At 39.6% G+C, this 15318-nt stretch overlaps 1 protein-coding gene across 2 annotated transcripts in view; it reads right to left on the reverse strand.

Moving 5' to 3' along the window:
* The window catches only part of Gyf (Gigyf), an 89214-nt gene extending 75114 nt beyond the window's left edge, over nt 1–14100 (reverse strand). For both annotated transcript variants that reach the window (XM_065216466.1, XM_065216465.1), the window contains exon 1: nt 13909–14100. The gene's annotated coding sequence lies outside the window, so the exon portion shown is untranslated. The remainder of the gene's footprint in view (nt 1–13908) is intronic.
* Nucleotides 14101–15318: the final 1218 nt, after the last annotated feature.

A 15318-nucleotide genomic window follows, 5' to 3' on the forward strand; every position in this document is an offset into this window, starting at 1 on the left:
ACTTATATGGGGGTGGACTACTTTGGTCCAATTGTGATCATCCTTGGGCGTCGTCTCGAGAAGCGTTGGGTACTTCTCGCCACTTGTCTTACCACTCGCGCCATCCACTTGCAAATCGTTCAGTCAATGACTACCGATTCTTGTATTATGGCACTACGAAACGTCATGGCTAGGAGGGGTGTACCTGCAGTCATATATAGTGATAGAGGTACGAACTTCCAGGAAGCTAGTAGGGAACTCGAAGAAGTTATGGTGAATTTGGATCGAGAGCGTCTTGCAGCGGAGTTCACCACTTCACATACTACCTGGAGCTTCATTCCTCCCGCTTCGCCGCATATGGGAGGAGCGTGGGAACGACTCGTTCGAACCGTCAAACAGAACCTTGCCAAACTGAAACCCAACAGAACGCTGTCCCATGAAGTCCTCGAAAACATGCTTGCAGAGGTAGAGAATATTGTGAATTCTCGCCCATTAACCAGTATTCCTCTCGATGATGACCAGTCACCGGTGCTAACGCCCAATCATTTTTTGCTGGGATCAAGCAACGGATTAAAACCTTGGGTTCCGTTTGACGACAGCTCAGAAGTGCTCAAAAACTGCTGGGAGCTTTCTCAAACCTTAGCCAATCAATTCTGGAAACAATGGCTACACGACTATCTTCCTTCCATCACTCGTCGCACGAAATGGTTTATGGAGGTGAAACCCATCAGAGTCAACGATATCGTCGTCATCGTGGACCCGAAACTTCCTCGGAACACCTGGCCCAAAGGCCGAGTTATTGGGATCAAGCAGGGATCGGACGGGCAGGTGCGAAGTGCTACTGTGCAGACTTCTGGTGGCATCTACGAGCGACCAACTGTGAAGCTTGCCGTGCTCGACGTAGGCGTTGAAAGCAATGCGCATCAGGACGACCAGAAGCCCATTCCGGGGGGGAGTGTTGGTTGCGCTACTTTGACGAGCTCGTCAAACCCCACGCTCCCCGAACGGTCGACGTAGACAGCCGAATCCATCCACACCCATCGTTCGAACAGAGGATTGTTGGAATACGGGACAATAGGAAGGTTACGGCAGATAAACAACAAATGCTTTTGTTCAAAGTTTCGTCTGGCTCATCTTGGCATACAAAACAATTATTAAGAACTAAATTTACTCTAATTGAACTCTTAAACTACAGGTATAACCACAAAATTAGTCTATCTAAAACTTAATTAAAAATTTAATCTAAAAATTTATTAATGATAGTGCGAGTGCGATACGGTCGACGGAAAAGAAGGAGAAAGGTTTTTAAAACTACTATATAAGCGAGCAGTGAAGGTGAGAATCGAACTTAAACTAAAATTTAGAGCTAATAATGGACTAAAGTAAAAACCTAATCAGAAATAGGACATAGATCGGACGGTAAAGTTGTTGTGGACAACCAAGCAGTAGAGAATCACAACAAGTAAGTTACTTTACGATGAGATTCAATGATAGACATTTATAAATAAGTTAAATTGCAGGATTTTGTAATTCTTTATTAACCACCCAATAAATTCACGAAATCACGATTCATCTGCTACCGCACAACAGTGTTTTTATGAAAAAAAGTAGAAGGGTCTATGCCTAGGGGCACGAACGGAAGCTTGACGTAGGACCGCTAGTGGACGGAATAAATGTGAAGCGCATTTAGTTCTTTTAATTGATCAATCATCTAGGGGAATTTACGTATTCTCGTCAATCTAAGCAGCGTCCGAACTTCTATTAGCGATTTCTCAGCGTCACACACATACATGACGGTTTTGTTTGTTGACATTTATCTGCTGCTTGCTGTTCTACCAATTCCAATCTACAGAATTGATCAAAACGGGTTGAACATGTTTTTACAACGCTCCAAACTTCTCAGGTGAGTGACTATTGTCGGCAGTCTCTTTTTCTTCGGCACCCTTTCCATTTGAACTGCGTGTTAACCAGCTGTTCTATTATCGGCAACTCGAAATCAGTCGTATTTTGTAGTATGTATATTTCATTTAAAGAAAAATATGGTATAACAGGAATTCACAGCCGTAAAAATGTAATCAGATTGAAGCTGAAAAGGTAAGGAATCGGCTTAATACATTCAGCGAAGAGTTTTGATGGGAAAATACAGTGAAATAAACGTTTCAATTTCGGTTGCCGAAAACAGTCAATGAGTGCCGAAGCCATAATTTACCCTATTATCTTAGCTCTTTCTGTTTTTGAATTGTAGCAGGGCTGGTAGTGAGGATGTGATTTAATAGTAGTGACTTTACACTGATACAAAATCCATTGGCAAAAATACTATATTGCTGGTTTAAATTAAATACCCTTACCAATAGATTTGTGCAGAAAACAATTTCATTTAATTTTACTATTATTTCTATCAAAATTACTATGCATTTTGAGCAAGCATAGTAGTTTCGCCAGAATCATAGTAAATTGTTTTACATTCGTAGTCAACTATACTGAATTCATAGTAGATTTAACAGTAATAAGCGTGGTTATATTGATAATAAGTGTTTTCTGCAAAATAGTATTCCTTACTATGATCCTTGTTTCAGTGTAGTGACTAAAATAACGAAAATAGTGACCAAATTATGACTTTTAAACAATAAAAAGTGACCAATAGTGACATTTATTAATCGGAAAGATATGGTTTCAATCTTCCGTTGATTGCGATTGCCACTTCGAAAAATTTTATAAACTCACAAACCCATCATGCGCATTTTTTATGTTTCTAAAAAATAAAACAAACAGTTTAAGGATCCCATTGTCCTCAAAAAATAAGTATGAATTAAATAAGCTATTTTTTCGAACAAACTATCTACTAGGTTGATATTAAATCCAAATCACACTTTGATGATTAGATCGCAAAATTGAGGCACAGACAAAAATGTTCAAATTCAAAGATTTAGACAGATTTTGACAATTTTAGGACAGACAATTTTAAATATCTAGCATATAGAAGAAGCGATGCGATTACCGATAAGTATTTTAATTTAAAAAAATCGTTCTCCTCTTTGTAGCCGCTATAGCGCACTGGTCGTCACTATTCCTTCCAAGAAGATAATCTTCTGTAACACATAGAAACAAATTCATAACTGTGGGACTTAGACTTGGACCTAGACAACTTTTCTAGATCGCAACTTAAAAAACATCTCATTAGTATGGAACGAAGAAAATTATCCCAGATGGAAAGATCACGGACATAAAACAACATTTGAATGCGTCTAGGACTAAAAATCTCGATCGAGAAAAATTAGGGATTTAGGGATGCATTTTAGAGTTTTGGACATTATGCCGAAATTAAATTCGGCACAACTTGGGCACATTCATCGGCACATCTTCGGCACAATTTCGTAGGTATTTGTATATTTAAAATAAAATGGAAGCACTGCTGGACAACTGTCATTACGTGCTGTTTGACTGTATATTCAGTAACAGAGGAACTCAGACCAGCAGTTAACTTATAGATCTAAATACGAAATGTAGGTTCTAGAGTGGGCTCAAAAGACAGAGGCAGTTAATCAGACCTCATTAATACCCTTAATTCGAATAATGCTGCAACTCACACCAAACAAACTACAGAAGTCTATTCATCATCATCTAGAGTCGATCTTGAATTATGTTCCCAACCGATTCCAAATCTTTCCGGCCGCTAATAGACCGTTGCTTTTCACATCACGAAAGGCTAGGTTTCTGATCTGCCTTTAAGGGCATTATAAAACCCTAAAACACAGGACTTTTATTATCCTATGAACACAAAACACCATAATTTCGCACACCCGCGCCACTTCCCGCGTCATCCTCAATCCGATTTATCCCTGCGATTTCAAACCAAAACATTCAAGGTGTCAGAAATACCGGGTTGCCGGGATGTGTATTTTACAAACAATCGCAGCTTGCTCTATGACCGGCACAATTGGCACACTTGTGGCACACTGACAAATAAGATGACCTAAGATTGGTGTGCTGAGTGACCTATCCCTTGGTTTTGGGCCATTTTTTTGGCTTCAAAATTCGAGATCACTAAGACAACCGAATTGAGAAAATTGCAATGCCTGACATAATTTTCTATATTTTTTACATATAGAATGTAAGTCCTTGAACAATTTAAATGCTTCTGAAACATATAAAATAATATGTTATTATCATGGACTCCTGATTCTGTGACATGATTTTTTCTCGGTTTTTGGACAAATGCTAAAGCTACCGGGTGTCAGAGATTATTCAAATTCTGACCTTTGAGATTTCGAGAGCTTGAACACTTTCCTAGACTACTTTTTGAAATTTTAGGCTTGGAAAACATGCAAGATCTCGAAGGAAAATAGCCAGGCTACTGGGTCTAGAGTTTTTTCGGAACCTCTGACAATTTGTGATAGGTCTAAAACCAATTCGAGATCAAACAAATAATCTTTCTAACACACATTTGTTACCAAATAAATCTGTGATTTGATGTAAGTTTTTAAAGTTTGTTTTTACTCTCAACATGGTAGTAAAAAGTGACTTTAGTGACTAAATTTTAAGGAATAGTGACTTTAGTGACCTTTTGATGAAAAAAGTGACTTTTTAGTTACTGGCTTGAAAATAGTGACCAAGTCACTAAAAAGTGACCTGCTACCAGCCCTGTTGTAGGCGTATCAAATTTGTAGTAATTTTTTTCAAAGAGAAAGTTGATGAAGAGAATAAATCAAAACCACTTGCACCCCTGCTTCCAAGTTTGGTTACAAGATTACAGCTTTGGAGAGCATTTTGTGTGGTCGTTGGGGGCCTGTGGTTCTGAATATGGACAAACAGGCACAGATAAATTCTATACCAACTCTTTACTGTTATAAGCTTGATGGCCCTGAAAAGGCCCGTTTTATTGTAGAGAACATCCATGGCCACTTACGTTTGGCGTGTTTAGTGTAGGTGACAGCATCACGGACCTCATTTTCCAGGAACACCTTCAGTACACTTCGTAGATCAGACCGGAGATACGTTTGACACCACCACGGCGAGCCAGACGACGGATGGCGGTTATCTCGAAGAACTTTGAGATGACGCTTAGCGCCTCTTTAACCAAAACCTTTTCCTCCTTTGACACGACCAGTCAATTGTTGCTTGTTGGATGTAGAAGATTGGACTAGCCACCACCTTCCTACTGCTGCTATTGCTGTTCACCACGCCGTCCGAAGCGAAAATGAGCTAATGCCATACAGCAGCGCTCTTTTATATCTTTTCAGGTTAAAACAGAATGATGTGCAACCAAGTGGTACTCGACTATGAGGACTGGGTTTGGGAAGAACGTTTATTTCATGAAAACAGTGATAAAATTATAACTTATTATTCGTACATTGGACTATGCTTGACATTACCACTTTTTCAATAGCTTCACGTTAAAAATCATCAGTCAGAAGCAATGATATAGGGGAATTTACGTATTCTCGGCAACCTAAGCAGCAACCTTCTCTCTATAGCCTTTTTCTCTAAGGAACGCACACATATGCAGTATTGGTTTGTTTACAATCTTTTGCTGCCAGCTGCTCTAACAATTTCAGTCGAAAGAATTGTCAAAAACTGTTTTGAAACGCTTTTACAAAGCTCCAATCTTCTCTAGTGAGAGCGAGTATTGTCGGCAACCAGTTTTTCTTCGGCAACCGTTCCATTTGAACTGCATGTAAATCTGCTGTTCTATTATCGGCAACTCGAAATCAGCTACAATTTGTAGTGCGTGTGTTTCATTTCAAGAAAACCCTGCTAGATTGCTTTTTCTCAGTGGTAAAAATATAGTCAAATTGAAGCTGAAAGCATAAAGAATCGTTTGCATGCATTCAGCGAAGTGTTTTCGTAAGAAAATCCAGTGAAAATAGTGTTTCAATTTGGGTTGCCGAAAATAATCTGGCATGCCGAAGCCGTCATTTCCCCTAGATGCGTAGAAAGATTTTTGATCGATTGGTGTTAAAATTATTGAAATTGTTCTAGGAGCAAAGTGCAAAATCTTTCATAACTTTGTTTCACAAAGTGTACCCCCAGTATTGTTAAAAGGCAAGGAATCTAAATACAAGGGGAAACTTCTGAAATAAAGCTCACTAAAAATCGTTGCAAAATTTCAAACAAGTTTGAAGATAATTTCAAGGGACTTCGTGAGAATCTTGCGGGAATTTCAATGAATTTGCCAGAGGGTTCCAAAGTGGAGAATTCACAGGGAATTTCGAGTATATTTTCAAAGAAAATCGGATCTCAAGGAGAGGAGACTATCAAGGGCTTTCCAAAGAAAATTCTCAAGGGTATTTTGAGAACAATTTCAACTAAATTCTAAGGAACATTCCCATGGAATTCTGAGATGAAATCCAAAGAAAATTTGGGATAATATTGTCTAAATTCTAAAGGACATACCAAGAGATTTCTGAACAATATCCCAAGGGAATTTTAAAGAGAATTATGGACTGAAATTTAGGTTAACCCTCACGAGAATCATTCTTAATACGAAGATTAGAGTGAATTTCAAGCATTCTGAACGGATTTTATAAGCACAGAATTCCATCACTGTTATGGAGAATAGCGAAGAGAACAATAAGAATATTGACGAGAATACTGAAAATAACTGTGAAGACATTTTGGAATGATCCTAAGGAAATCCTTAAGAGATTTTTAACTTGAGATAAGTTCCATGTAATTAATTTAGTTGAATCAAACATTGTCCATTTTTCAAGATCCCATGTGATCAGAAGAGCTTGGATAGACACGAGTGACACGATCTTCAGGAAGTCCATCCAGCTTCTTGGTTTCGCCGATGACATCGACATCATGGCACGGAACTTTGAGACGATGGCGGAAACGTACATAAGACTGCAGGCTGCAGCTAGGCGGATTGAACTTGCTATCAATGCATCGAAGACAAAATACATAAGAGGAAGAGGCCACCCACCCCGAGTTCAGATTGGCCGTGACGAAATAGAGGTGGTCGATGAGTTCGTGTATTTGGGTTCACTGGTGACCGCCGAAAATAATACCAGCAGAGAAAGTCAAACACGCATTAAGGCAGGGAATCGTGTCTACTTTGGACTCCGGACGACGCTCAGGTCGAATAAAATTCGCCATCGCACAAAGTTGACCATCTACAAGACGCTGATTAGACCGGTGGTTCTCTACGGCCACGAGACGTGAACTATGCTCGTGGAGGACCAACGCGCCCTTGGTGTTTTCGAACGGTGGACTGGAGATAGATGACAGAACGTGGAGAAGGCAAATGAACCATGAGAAAATCATTTGCATTCATTTCGTGCATTCGTTTACATTCATTTGCCTCTAACTTTTTTCATCAACAGAATTCCGTAAAATGATGTATTAAGCTTTTGTAGGTTTTATAATTAGCTACAACTTTTGCCAGAAACTCAAATCTGTATCTTTTATGCATGACGAACTAGAGCGGGCAAAACTTGTCATTGTTTTTCAGTGAATGTAATTTACATTCACTAAAAAAGAATGGTGGGTTCTGTTTGCTCTGGTGCATCATGCATATGAGATACAGATTTTAAATACTCACAAAACTTGTAGCTAATTATTGTAGTTGATGAAAAAATTTAGAGACAAATGAATGTAAATGAATGCACGAAATGAATGTAAATGATTTTCCATGCCTGGTTGGGAGAACCATTCATCGTCCACATTGCGAAAATTGGGCGACTACGGTGGGCTGGGCACGTCGTAAGAATGCCGCACGACGATGCAGTGAAAATGGTTCTCGAAAGTGACCCAACAGGAACGAGAAGAAGGTGGATCAACCAAGTAGAAGGCGACCTGCGGACCCTTCGCAGACTACGAGGCTGGCGAAGTGTGGCCATGGATCGAGTAGTGTGGAGACGAATTCTTTGCACAGCAGTGACAACAAGGCCTTAACCTGATTGGTAAGGTAAGTAAGGGATGGTTAGTGTTTTGCATTGTTATTTATCATCCCCTATACTAGGAATATTTTTTGTAAAGCGGATTGATGCACATAGACCAGGATGGCCGTCTTGCTACACTTTCCCCCTGTTTTTTTCCTTGATCCTGACACCAGGGAGGCTGAACTTCTTCATTGATGCATAATTTTTTTAGGGCTCTCATAATTCTACCAACATCTCAAAATATTCATGAATTTCTCCAAATTTTCGCGAAGATCCTAGACCATTTATTTGAATTTTGCTGAACATCTTTCCAAAACGAAGTTGGCTAAAACATTTTTGAAATCAATTCTCTGACAAAGTGTTACGAAGATCGATAAACTAATACGCTCTGAGGTTTTAGAGAAGTTTGCTGAACTGTCCACCGTTTGCTAAAACCGGATGGAATTCAACTTTGAAATATGTTTTAGGGAAATCGCTTTTCGCAGGCAATCGGTGATAATTTTAATTATCATAGTAACAGTTCGTGCACATTCGTGCAATTTTCAATAGTGACATTTTGAAAAATGATAAAGTCTTAAATTTAACAGAACCGTAGAAATATATATGATCGATTGGTGATAAAATTATTGAAATTGGTCCAGGGGGAGCTGAGTTATTAACGTTCAAAATCTTTCATAATTTTGTTTTCATGTTCCATTTTCGGATTTCACAAAGTGTACTCTCATAAAGAAATCACAGACGTAGTCTTACGTCAAAAATCCCAGCACTTCTATGAAGTTTAACGAAGCTCATGGAATCCCTACAAAGCTCGCTGAACTACTATGAAGTTCGCTGCACATCTACGAAGAACCTAGAATATTTAAGAATTTTGTTGACTTTCTGCAAAGTCCTCTTACGTTTTACTAAAATTTCCTGAGCTTCCACGGAAGTCGCTGAACTATGTCGAGTCCATTAATCTTTAACGACATGCCTTGAGCTTTAAGGAAATTTACTGAAATTAAACCCCTTACAAAAGGCACTGAAACTAACACAAGATCCCGGAACTTTTAATATGTGCCCGAAATGAAAAAGAGCTTCAGTACACTGTGCAAATTGACAGAACTCATTGAAAATAAAGAAAAACTTTGCAGAGGTGGGTACTTTGTAATAGTTTTAAAAACTTCGTTGATTTACATCAAGACACTTCATTAAACTTAACTTTTATGAAGTTTCTTGATATAAATCCTCTTGTTTTATAATGCGCTTATTTTTACAGGCTCATTTTCTGTAGCTTTGCGGAGCCGATATTCTTTGTTTAGATCACAAAATTACTTAAAACTAACGTTAGTAAAGCGGGGGCTCGCGGCTGTCTCGAGGTTAGGGGTAATAAATTGTAACAAATGGATGGCAGGGTAGGCATTGAGAACACAAGGTTTGGAGAGCAATGTGCTCTTGATCTCGAACTAAGCGACATACTGCTCTCCGTACCTTAGTAACAAAAATTGAAAAATCTCGTTCAGTTAAAGAAATTGCACTCTGCTCTTTCTTGGATATTGAAGGAGCTTTTGATAACGCATCCTATTCCTCTATGGTTTACGCCATGAAGGCAAGGCAACGAAAGGTTGTCCTCAAGGAGGAGTTCTTTCACCACTGCTGTGGTCTTTAGTTGTAGATGATCTTCTAAGAAGCCTGGAAGCAAAAGGTTTCGAAGTTGTGAGCTTTGCGGATGACATAGTCATTATAGTAAGAGGAAAGTTAGACGTTATCATTTCTGATCCATCAAAAGTCGTAATCATCCCCTTTACTAGAAAGAGGAAGATTAACCTAAATATACTTAAATATATATCCAAATACCTAGGAGTTATTTTGGACGTCAAGTTGAATTGGAATGCTCAGCTTGGTTCTGTGATTAACAAAGCAACCAGTGCCCTGTGGGCATGCTACAAAACTATTGGAAGAAAGTGGGGTTTGAAACCAAAAATGACAATGTGGATTTACACATCAATAATCCGTCCGAAAGTAGCGTATGCTTCGTTAGTGTGGTGGCCAAAATCAAAAGAGGCTACTGCACAGAGGAAACTAGCAAAACTTCAACGTCTAGCATGCATTGGAATAACGGGTGCGGTGCGTAGCACCCCATCAAAGGCATTAGAAGCAATCCCCAATCTGCTGCCCTTGCATGAACATTAGACTAATGCAAAATTTGACTTTTTCGCTCCACAGTGCTTAAATGGTTTCAAATCGGGTCGTGATTAGCCTCCAAAAGTTACAACTCATTTGGTTAGAAATAGACTTCGCACAAACCATTTGAAGTTTACATGTAAATTACTATGGGAAATCTCAACTTTTTGTTCATTGCCTTCTAGTCTTTTTCCATATTGAGCTGCAAAACAGTTTGATAGCTATTCTTATAGAAAATTTTCTCAGCTACAACTTTGCTGAAAATTGTTTCTATGTAAAACGAGACAGGAAATAGTTATTAATTATTTAAGAGATTTGTAAACTTATGACATGATCAAGCAGCTGCTCTGTAGGCAACACTGTATTTTGCAGTGTGACATAGTAGCCATGATTTTTGTGTCCTATTCAACGCCCCAGAAACACCAATGTTGCCTGCTGAGCAGTTGATTGAGCATGATCATAAGACATCAGCGCATTGAACCATTTATAACTTTCGATCCTTGCATTTAATCAAAATGTGATCTTCAGCAAAGTTGTAGCTGGGAAAATTTCCTACAAGTACAGTGAAAGTTTTTGAAGCAGGCCGATATGGTGAATTATTAGATAGACATGAACAAAAATCTTGGTTTTACCATAGTAATTCCCATACAAACTTCAAATGGTTTGTGCCATCTCAGTTTCTCACCAAATGGGTTCAAATTTTGAGAGGTTAGTCAGGATCCGATTTGGAATCGTTTAAGTATTGTGGAGCGAAAATTTCAAATTTTGCATCACTCTAATGAACATGTGCAACTAGAAGCATAAAGAAGTGCTGGTCTTGTTGGTCATCTAATCACAAAGCTCCTTCAATTTGCACAGTTCACTGAAGCTCTACAACTCGTTCTGCAATCCATGAGCTTCAACTAAGTTTCACAAAGTTTTCTGAACTTCTGCTAAATTTAATAAAACTATCTGCACTGCAACGATTTTTAAGTTATACGAGGTTCGTTGAGCCTTTACAATGTAAGCTGAACTCCTAAGAGTTCCCTGAGCTTCAATGAAGATTCCTGAACATCTACACCGTTCCCTGACCTTTGAAATCTAAAATCAAATGATACTCTCTTAACCTTTACGTATTTTCCTTGATTCCTATGAAGCTTTCGTGACTTCCCTGAACTTCTGTAAAGATTCGATTTAACAACATCATCGGGTAGGGGCAACCATCACCTTTCCGAAAGTGGTTTGCGTGGGCGTACTTTGGTTCGCGTGTAAAGGACGTTAGAAAGTTTGTTTACAAATGCTTTTGTGCCGTTATCAAATGTTATGCCTGACATTAAGAGACCCCAAGTGCCTGAAACTAAGACTTTTTATGATTCTCTATCCCTGACCAAAGAAAATTACGTCGGTTAAATAAGTGTTTCACATTTGAAATATAAAAATCAGTTTGATATACAAGTAGAGCAAAGCTTAGTAGTGAAGCCTATTCTGCGCCGCGAGTGAGGTGAGGTGACTCGCTGTCACTAGTGAGGTGATTCTCCATTTGATTTATACGGAGAGTCACCTCACTCGCGGCGCAGAATAAGGGGGAGTATGTATTTTGAGAATGCAACGAAATTCACGGTAGTTTTCCGACTGACTTCAATTCCCGATTCATATTTCCTGGTTGAGTGGCTACCCTAAATTAGTTCCGATCTCCAAACCTAAATTCAAACAATTAAATGCATTAAAATTAAAACCAACCACCGTGGTCATGGCCTTGAATTCCATTTCTATTGGTCCATATAAGTCTAAGTGTTATATCCGTAATCAAGGCCAACAAGTAAAACTAGGTGTTGTTAGAAGCTACTGTTTATTACGTCTAAGTTGGTTGATGGTTGGAATACGAATGACAACCTTTCTACTATCATTCAGGCATGGCCTACTACATCTCCCCATTTAGAAAATATTAAAGAGGGTTTAGTATAAGAGAGGAGCGGATTGGCTGGTTTTGAGCCAAACGAACTGTCAAAGCCAGAGCTAATCGAGCAGCGCCTATCTTGATTGCATTGGCAGTGTTGCTAGAATTCACCTCAGCATAGGTTGCTAAGGCAGTTTGTTTTGAATCCGCTCCTCTCTTATACTAGACCCTCTCTAGAAAATATCATAGGAAGAGAGCTATCTTGGAATTCTTGATTCACGTACGGAACGTCGTAGGAATTCTCCAACTGGTTCAGATGGCACGGGTATTTGTGAGGACTGCATTTCGAGCAGCAGCTTCATGAATGACCATCGGATTCGTGCCGGATGTACTTGCTACTGGATCATCAGCTTCGAGTGACATGGAACCAACAGGAATAGGAACATCGGGATTGACGGACACTTCTGGATCATTCGGTACAGCTATGGCATCTTGAACCTCATCGCATACTCATGGTAGCTGCTGCGTCGATTGCTCTGGGATATCAGAGTTGTGACGAGGGCGCATTTGGTTGACATGCGACCTCACCAGCTTCGGTCTTCCGTTTATCTCCAGGGAAACGATATAGTTGACAGAACCTTTCCTAGAACACTACGTTGAGAGCAGGCGAAACTCATATAAGAACATCAAAACCGGGAAAAAGATGTTTGAAATAATGTCTGAAAACTGTGCCAAAGGCTTTCTTGACCAGTTATCCGATAGGCACAACTAATTAATTTAAAAGTGGTGTTGAAGCTTAAAAATCAAAAAAAAAGGTTGAGACAATAAAGAAATAATCAAGTATTGGAAATTGAGATTCCAGAAAGTCCGAATCGAATTCGACAGTGAGCTTTCATAAGGCCGCAAGTCTCAAACGTACTCTTTTTTTCCTCAAATTTCTCGAGGATGAGAAAAACTCACCCAAGCAAACCAACGAGATATTTGTATACGGAAAGATTTGCTATTTTCGAAAGGATTCGTGACTCAAGGATAAACTACCTTAAAGCATTCAAGTCAATTTAACCATTACATTTAATTCAATCTCATAGATTAGATAAACATACGCACTAAGTCTTATCAAAAACTTCTCCCAACACTTTTGACCACACTTCATCACCCATCTTCCCACCGTGCCCTCTGAACACCAATACATTGCGTGACGTCACAGTCCATTCGTGTGCGATTTGCGATTCGATGGTGTTGTCTCGCACTTCTATAGGTACACGAACTGTCAAACTTTTCGTCCACGTCCTAAATTTTCCCTGCACTGGTTCTGCCCACGGTCCCATCCGGACACTGTCCTTAGCCACTTTCCCACTGCAGGAATCACCCCCAGCAACGTAGCCATCCTCTCGATCCCACCCATCGAAGAAAATCTTATTTTCATCTTCACTAAACGAGAATCTTTCGCGGATCTGACATTTGCCTAACCTAGAAAATAATAGAAAAAGAGAATGCACAAAAACCAAACCGAGTCTCGCTCGGTTCCCTCGGTCGCAATCCCCGAATGTAAATCGCGTCGATGACCCGCAAACTTCCGGGCGGAGAATTGCGATTCACCCGCAAACACCAGACAAACCGGAAGTGGCGAAAAAAAAATTCCCTTACGAAAGATCCTCCCGACCACCCCCGAAAGGGGAACCAGAGGAGCAGCAAGAAGAAAAAGCCATCGGCACACATTCTCGCAGTTCGCATTTATCAGAGCCAGGAAGGTCCAATCCGCACCAAGAAGTAGCCCCCGTGTGTAGTCTTGGTCTTCGTCGTCACACTAGTTTCTTGTCCACCACGCACACATACATACACCCAAGGCGGGTGCTCGATGAGGAAGAACAAGGAGGTAATGGAAGCACAGCAGTCGTAGAAAATTTTTCTCCTCGCAGCTCTTGGCTGACTGACTGTGGCTGGCTGCCTTTTCGGAAGCACCGTCCATTTTCGCGATCAATTTGGGCAAGTTTTGCGACCGCCGCTTACCTGAATTCCACGCGTAAACTATGCACCGCTCGCTGGAGAACACTTTCCGTACGGAATCGCACCCGTTTGATCGGTCGCACTACCGAGAAAATCGGAATAATATTTCGGAATTAAACCCCGAGGAGAGCCAAAATACCGCCGCCTGCGTGTTTGAGAGACAACAAAAACACCATGAATGGAAAATTTAGTACTAACGTTGGACGGAGAAGTCGCGAGTCTCGAAGCTGGCGAGTTTTTGATCAGGTTTTGATGGTGCGGGAGAGCGCCGAGAGCAATTTCGGAAGATTTTCTCTCGCCCTCTCCGGGATGGGGTGCAGGAAAGTGGTTGTACGAAAAAATGGTGATGGCGTCGTGATTTGACAACTGTCAACGGGAGAGCGGTACGAGGGGCTGAAGATTTTCAATACAGTCAACTCATTCTAAATCGATATTGCCTATTAAGAAAAAAAAACTGCCACGTTTAGGGAAGATGCATAAATGACGTAGCATTTTAGGGGGACCAGCCATGTAGAATAATACGCAACAAGAGGAAGATATAATAAATTTAGAGCTTCATGAAAAGTAAACAATCGTTAAACATTTCAAGCATAACTTTTCAAAAGGACGCAAGTCGCAAAAATAAACAAATCGATATTTTGCATCTAACCGAATATAAAATACATGCTTTTCCTACGAGTTAATGAAAAACAAGGTTTGAAATTGTAATGCATTATGGAAAATATATTCAATGAACGCCCTATGTGACCTTCTTTCATTGTTTTTTAAAATGGTATTGATACACCATTTTATTGTCAACATGACTTAACTGTTAAAATTTGATGATAACACAAAAACTGCAGATACGCTCACAGTGAAGCGTCGTATGTGAAAAAATAAAGCAACCACTATCAATCAGCAAATGCGTCAAGTTTGTATGTTTGTTTTTGTATTTGCGGGTGCAACATGTTTATTATTTCAAAAGTATTCTAATAAAATTGCACTTTAATCTTGACTTTAATATTTAACTTCACATACCAATCTGACCAGCGCTTTCTTAATACGAAAAACACAAAACGTATAACATCTGACTGCAAATAATGCGGTGACCCTCTCATCTCCGCTTTTAACATCGATTATTTCACAACTCTGGGTAGTTATGTAAATAAACCAACCAACCGACAATTCTTGAATGCTTTTCGAGCTGCCGACGTATCTTCACTGCAAAACAAAAACCGGTGTATCTGATTTGACGTATGTGAAAACCTTTCTGTCAAATAGACGAATCATGCAGGGTGTATGTAACAATCAAGGTGTGATACCGACGAATCAATCAGGGTGTATGTGAGTAGTACACAAGTAAAAGGTGTATGATTTTGTTTTATCAAAAGTCTTGTCCGTGTTTGCAAAACTCGACATTTTTCACAATTCTTT

The sequence above is a fragment of the Ochlerotatus camptorhynchus genome, unplaced genomic scaffold, assembly GCF_037179485.1.
Source record: "Ochlerotatus camptorhynchus isolate MF236.1 unplaced genomic scaffold, CSIRO-AGI_Acam_v1.1 ptg000063l, whole genome shotgun sequence".
In the NCBI taxonomy this organism is placed as follows: Eukaryota; Metazoa; Arthropoda; class Insecta; order Diptera; family Culicidae; genus Ochlerotatus; species Ochlerotatus camptorhynchus.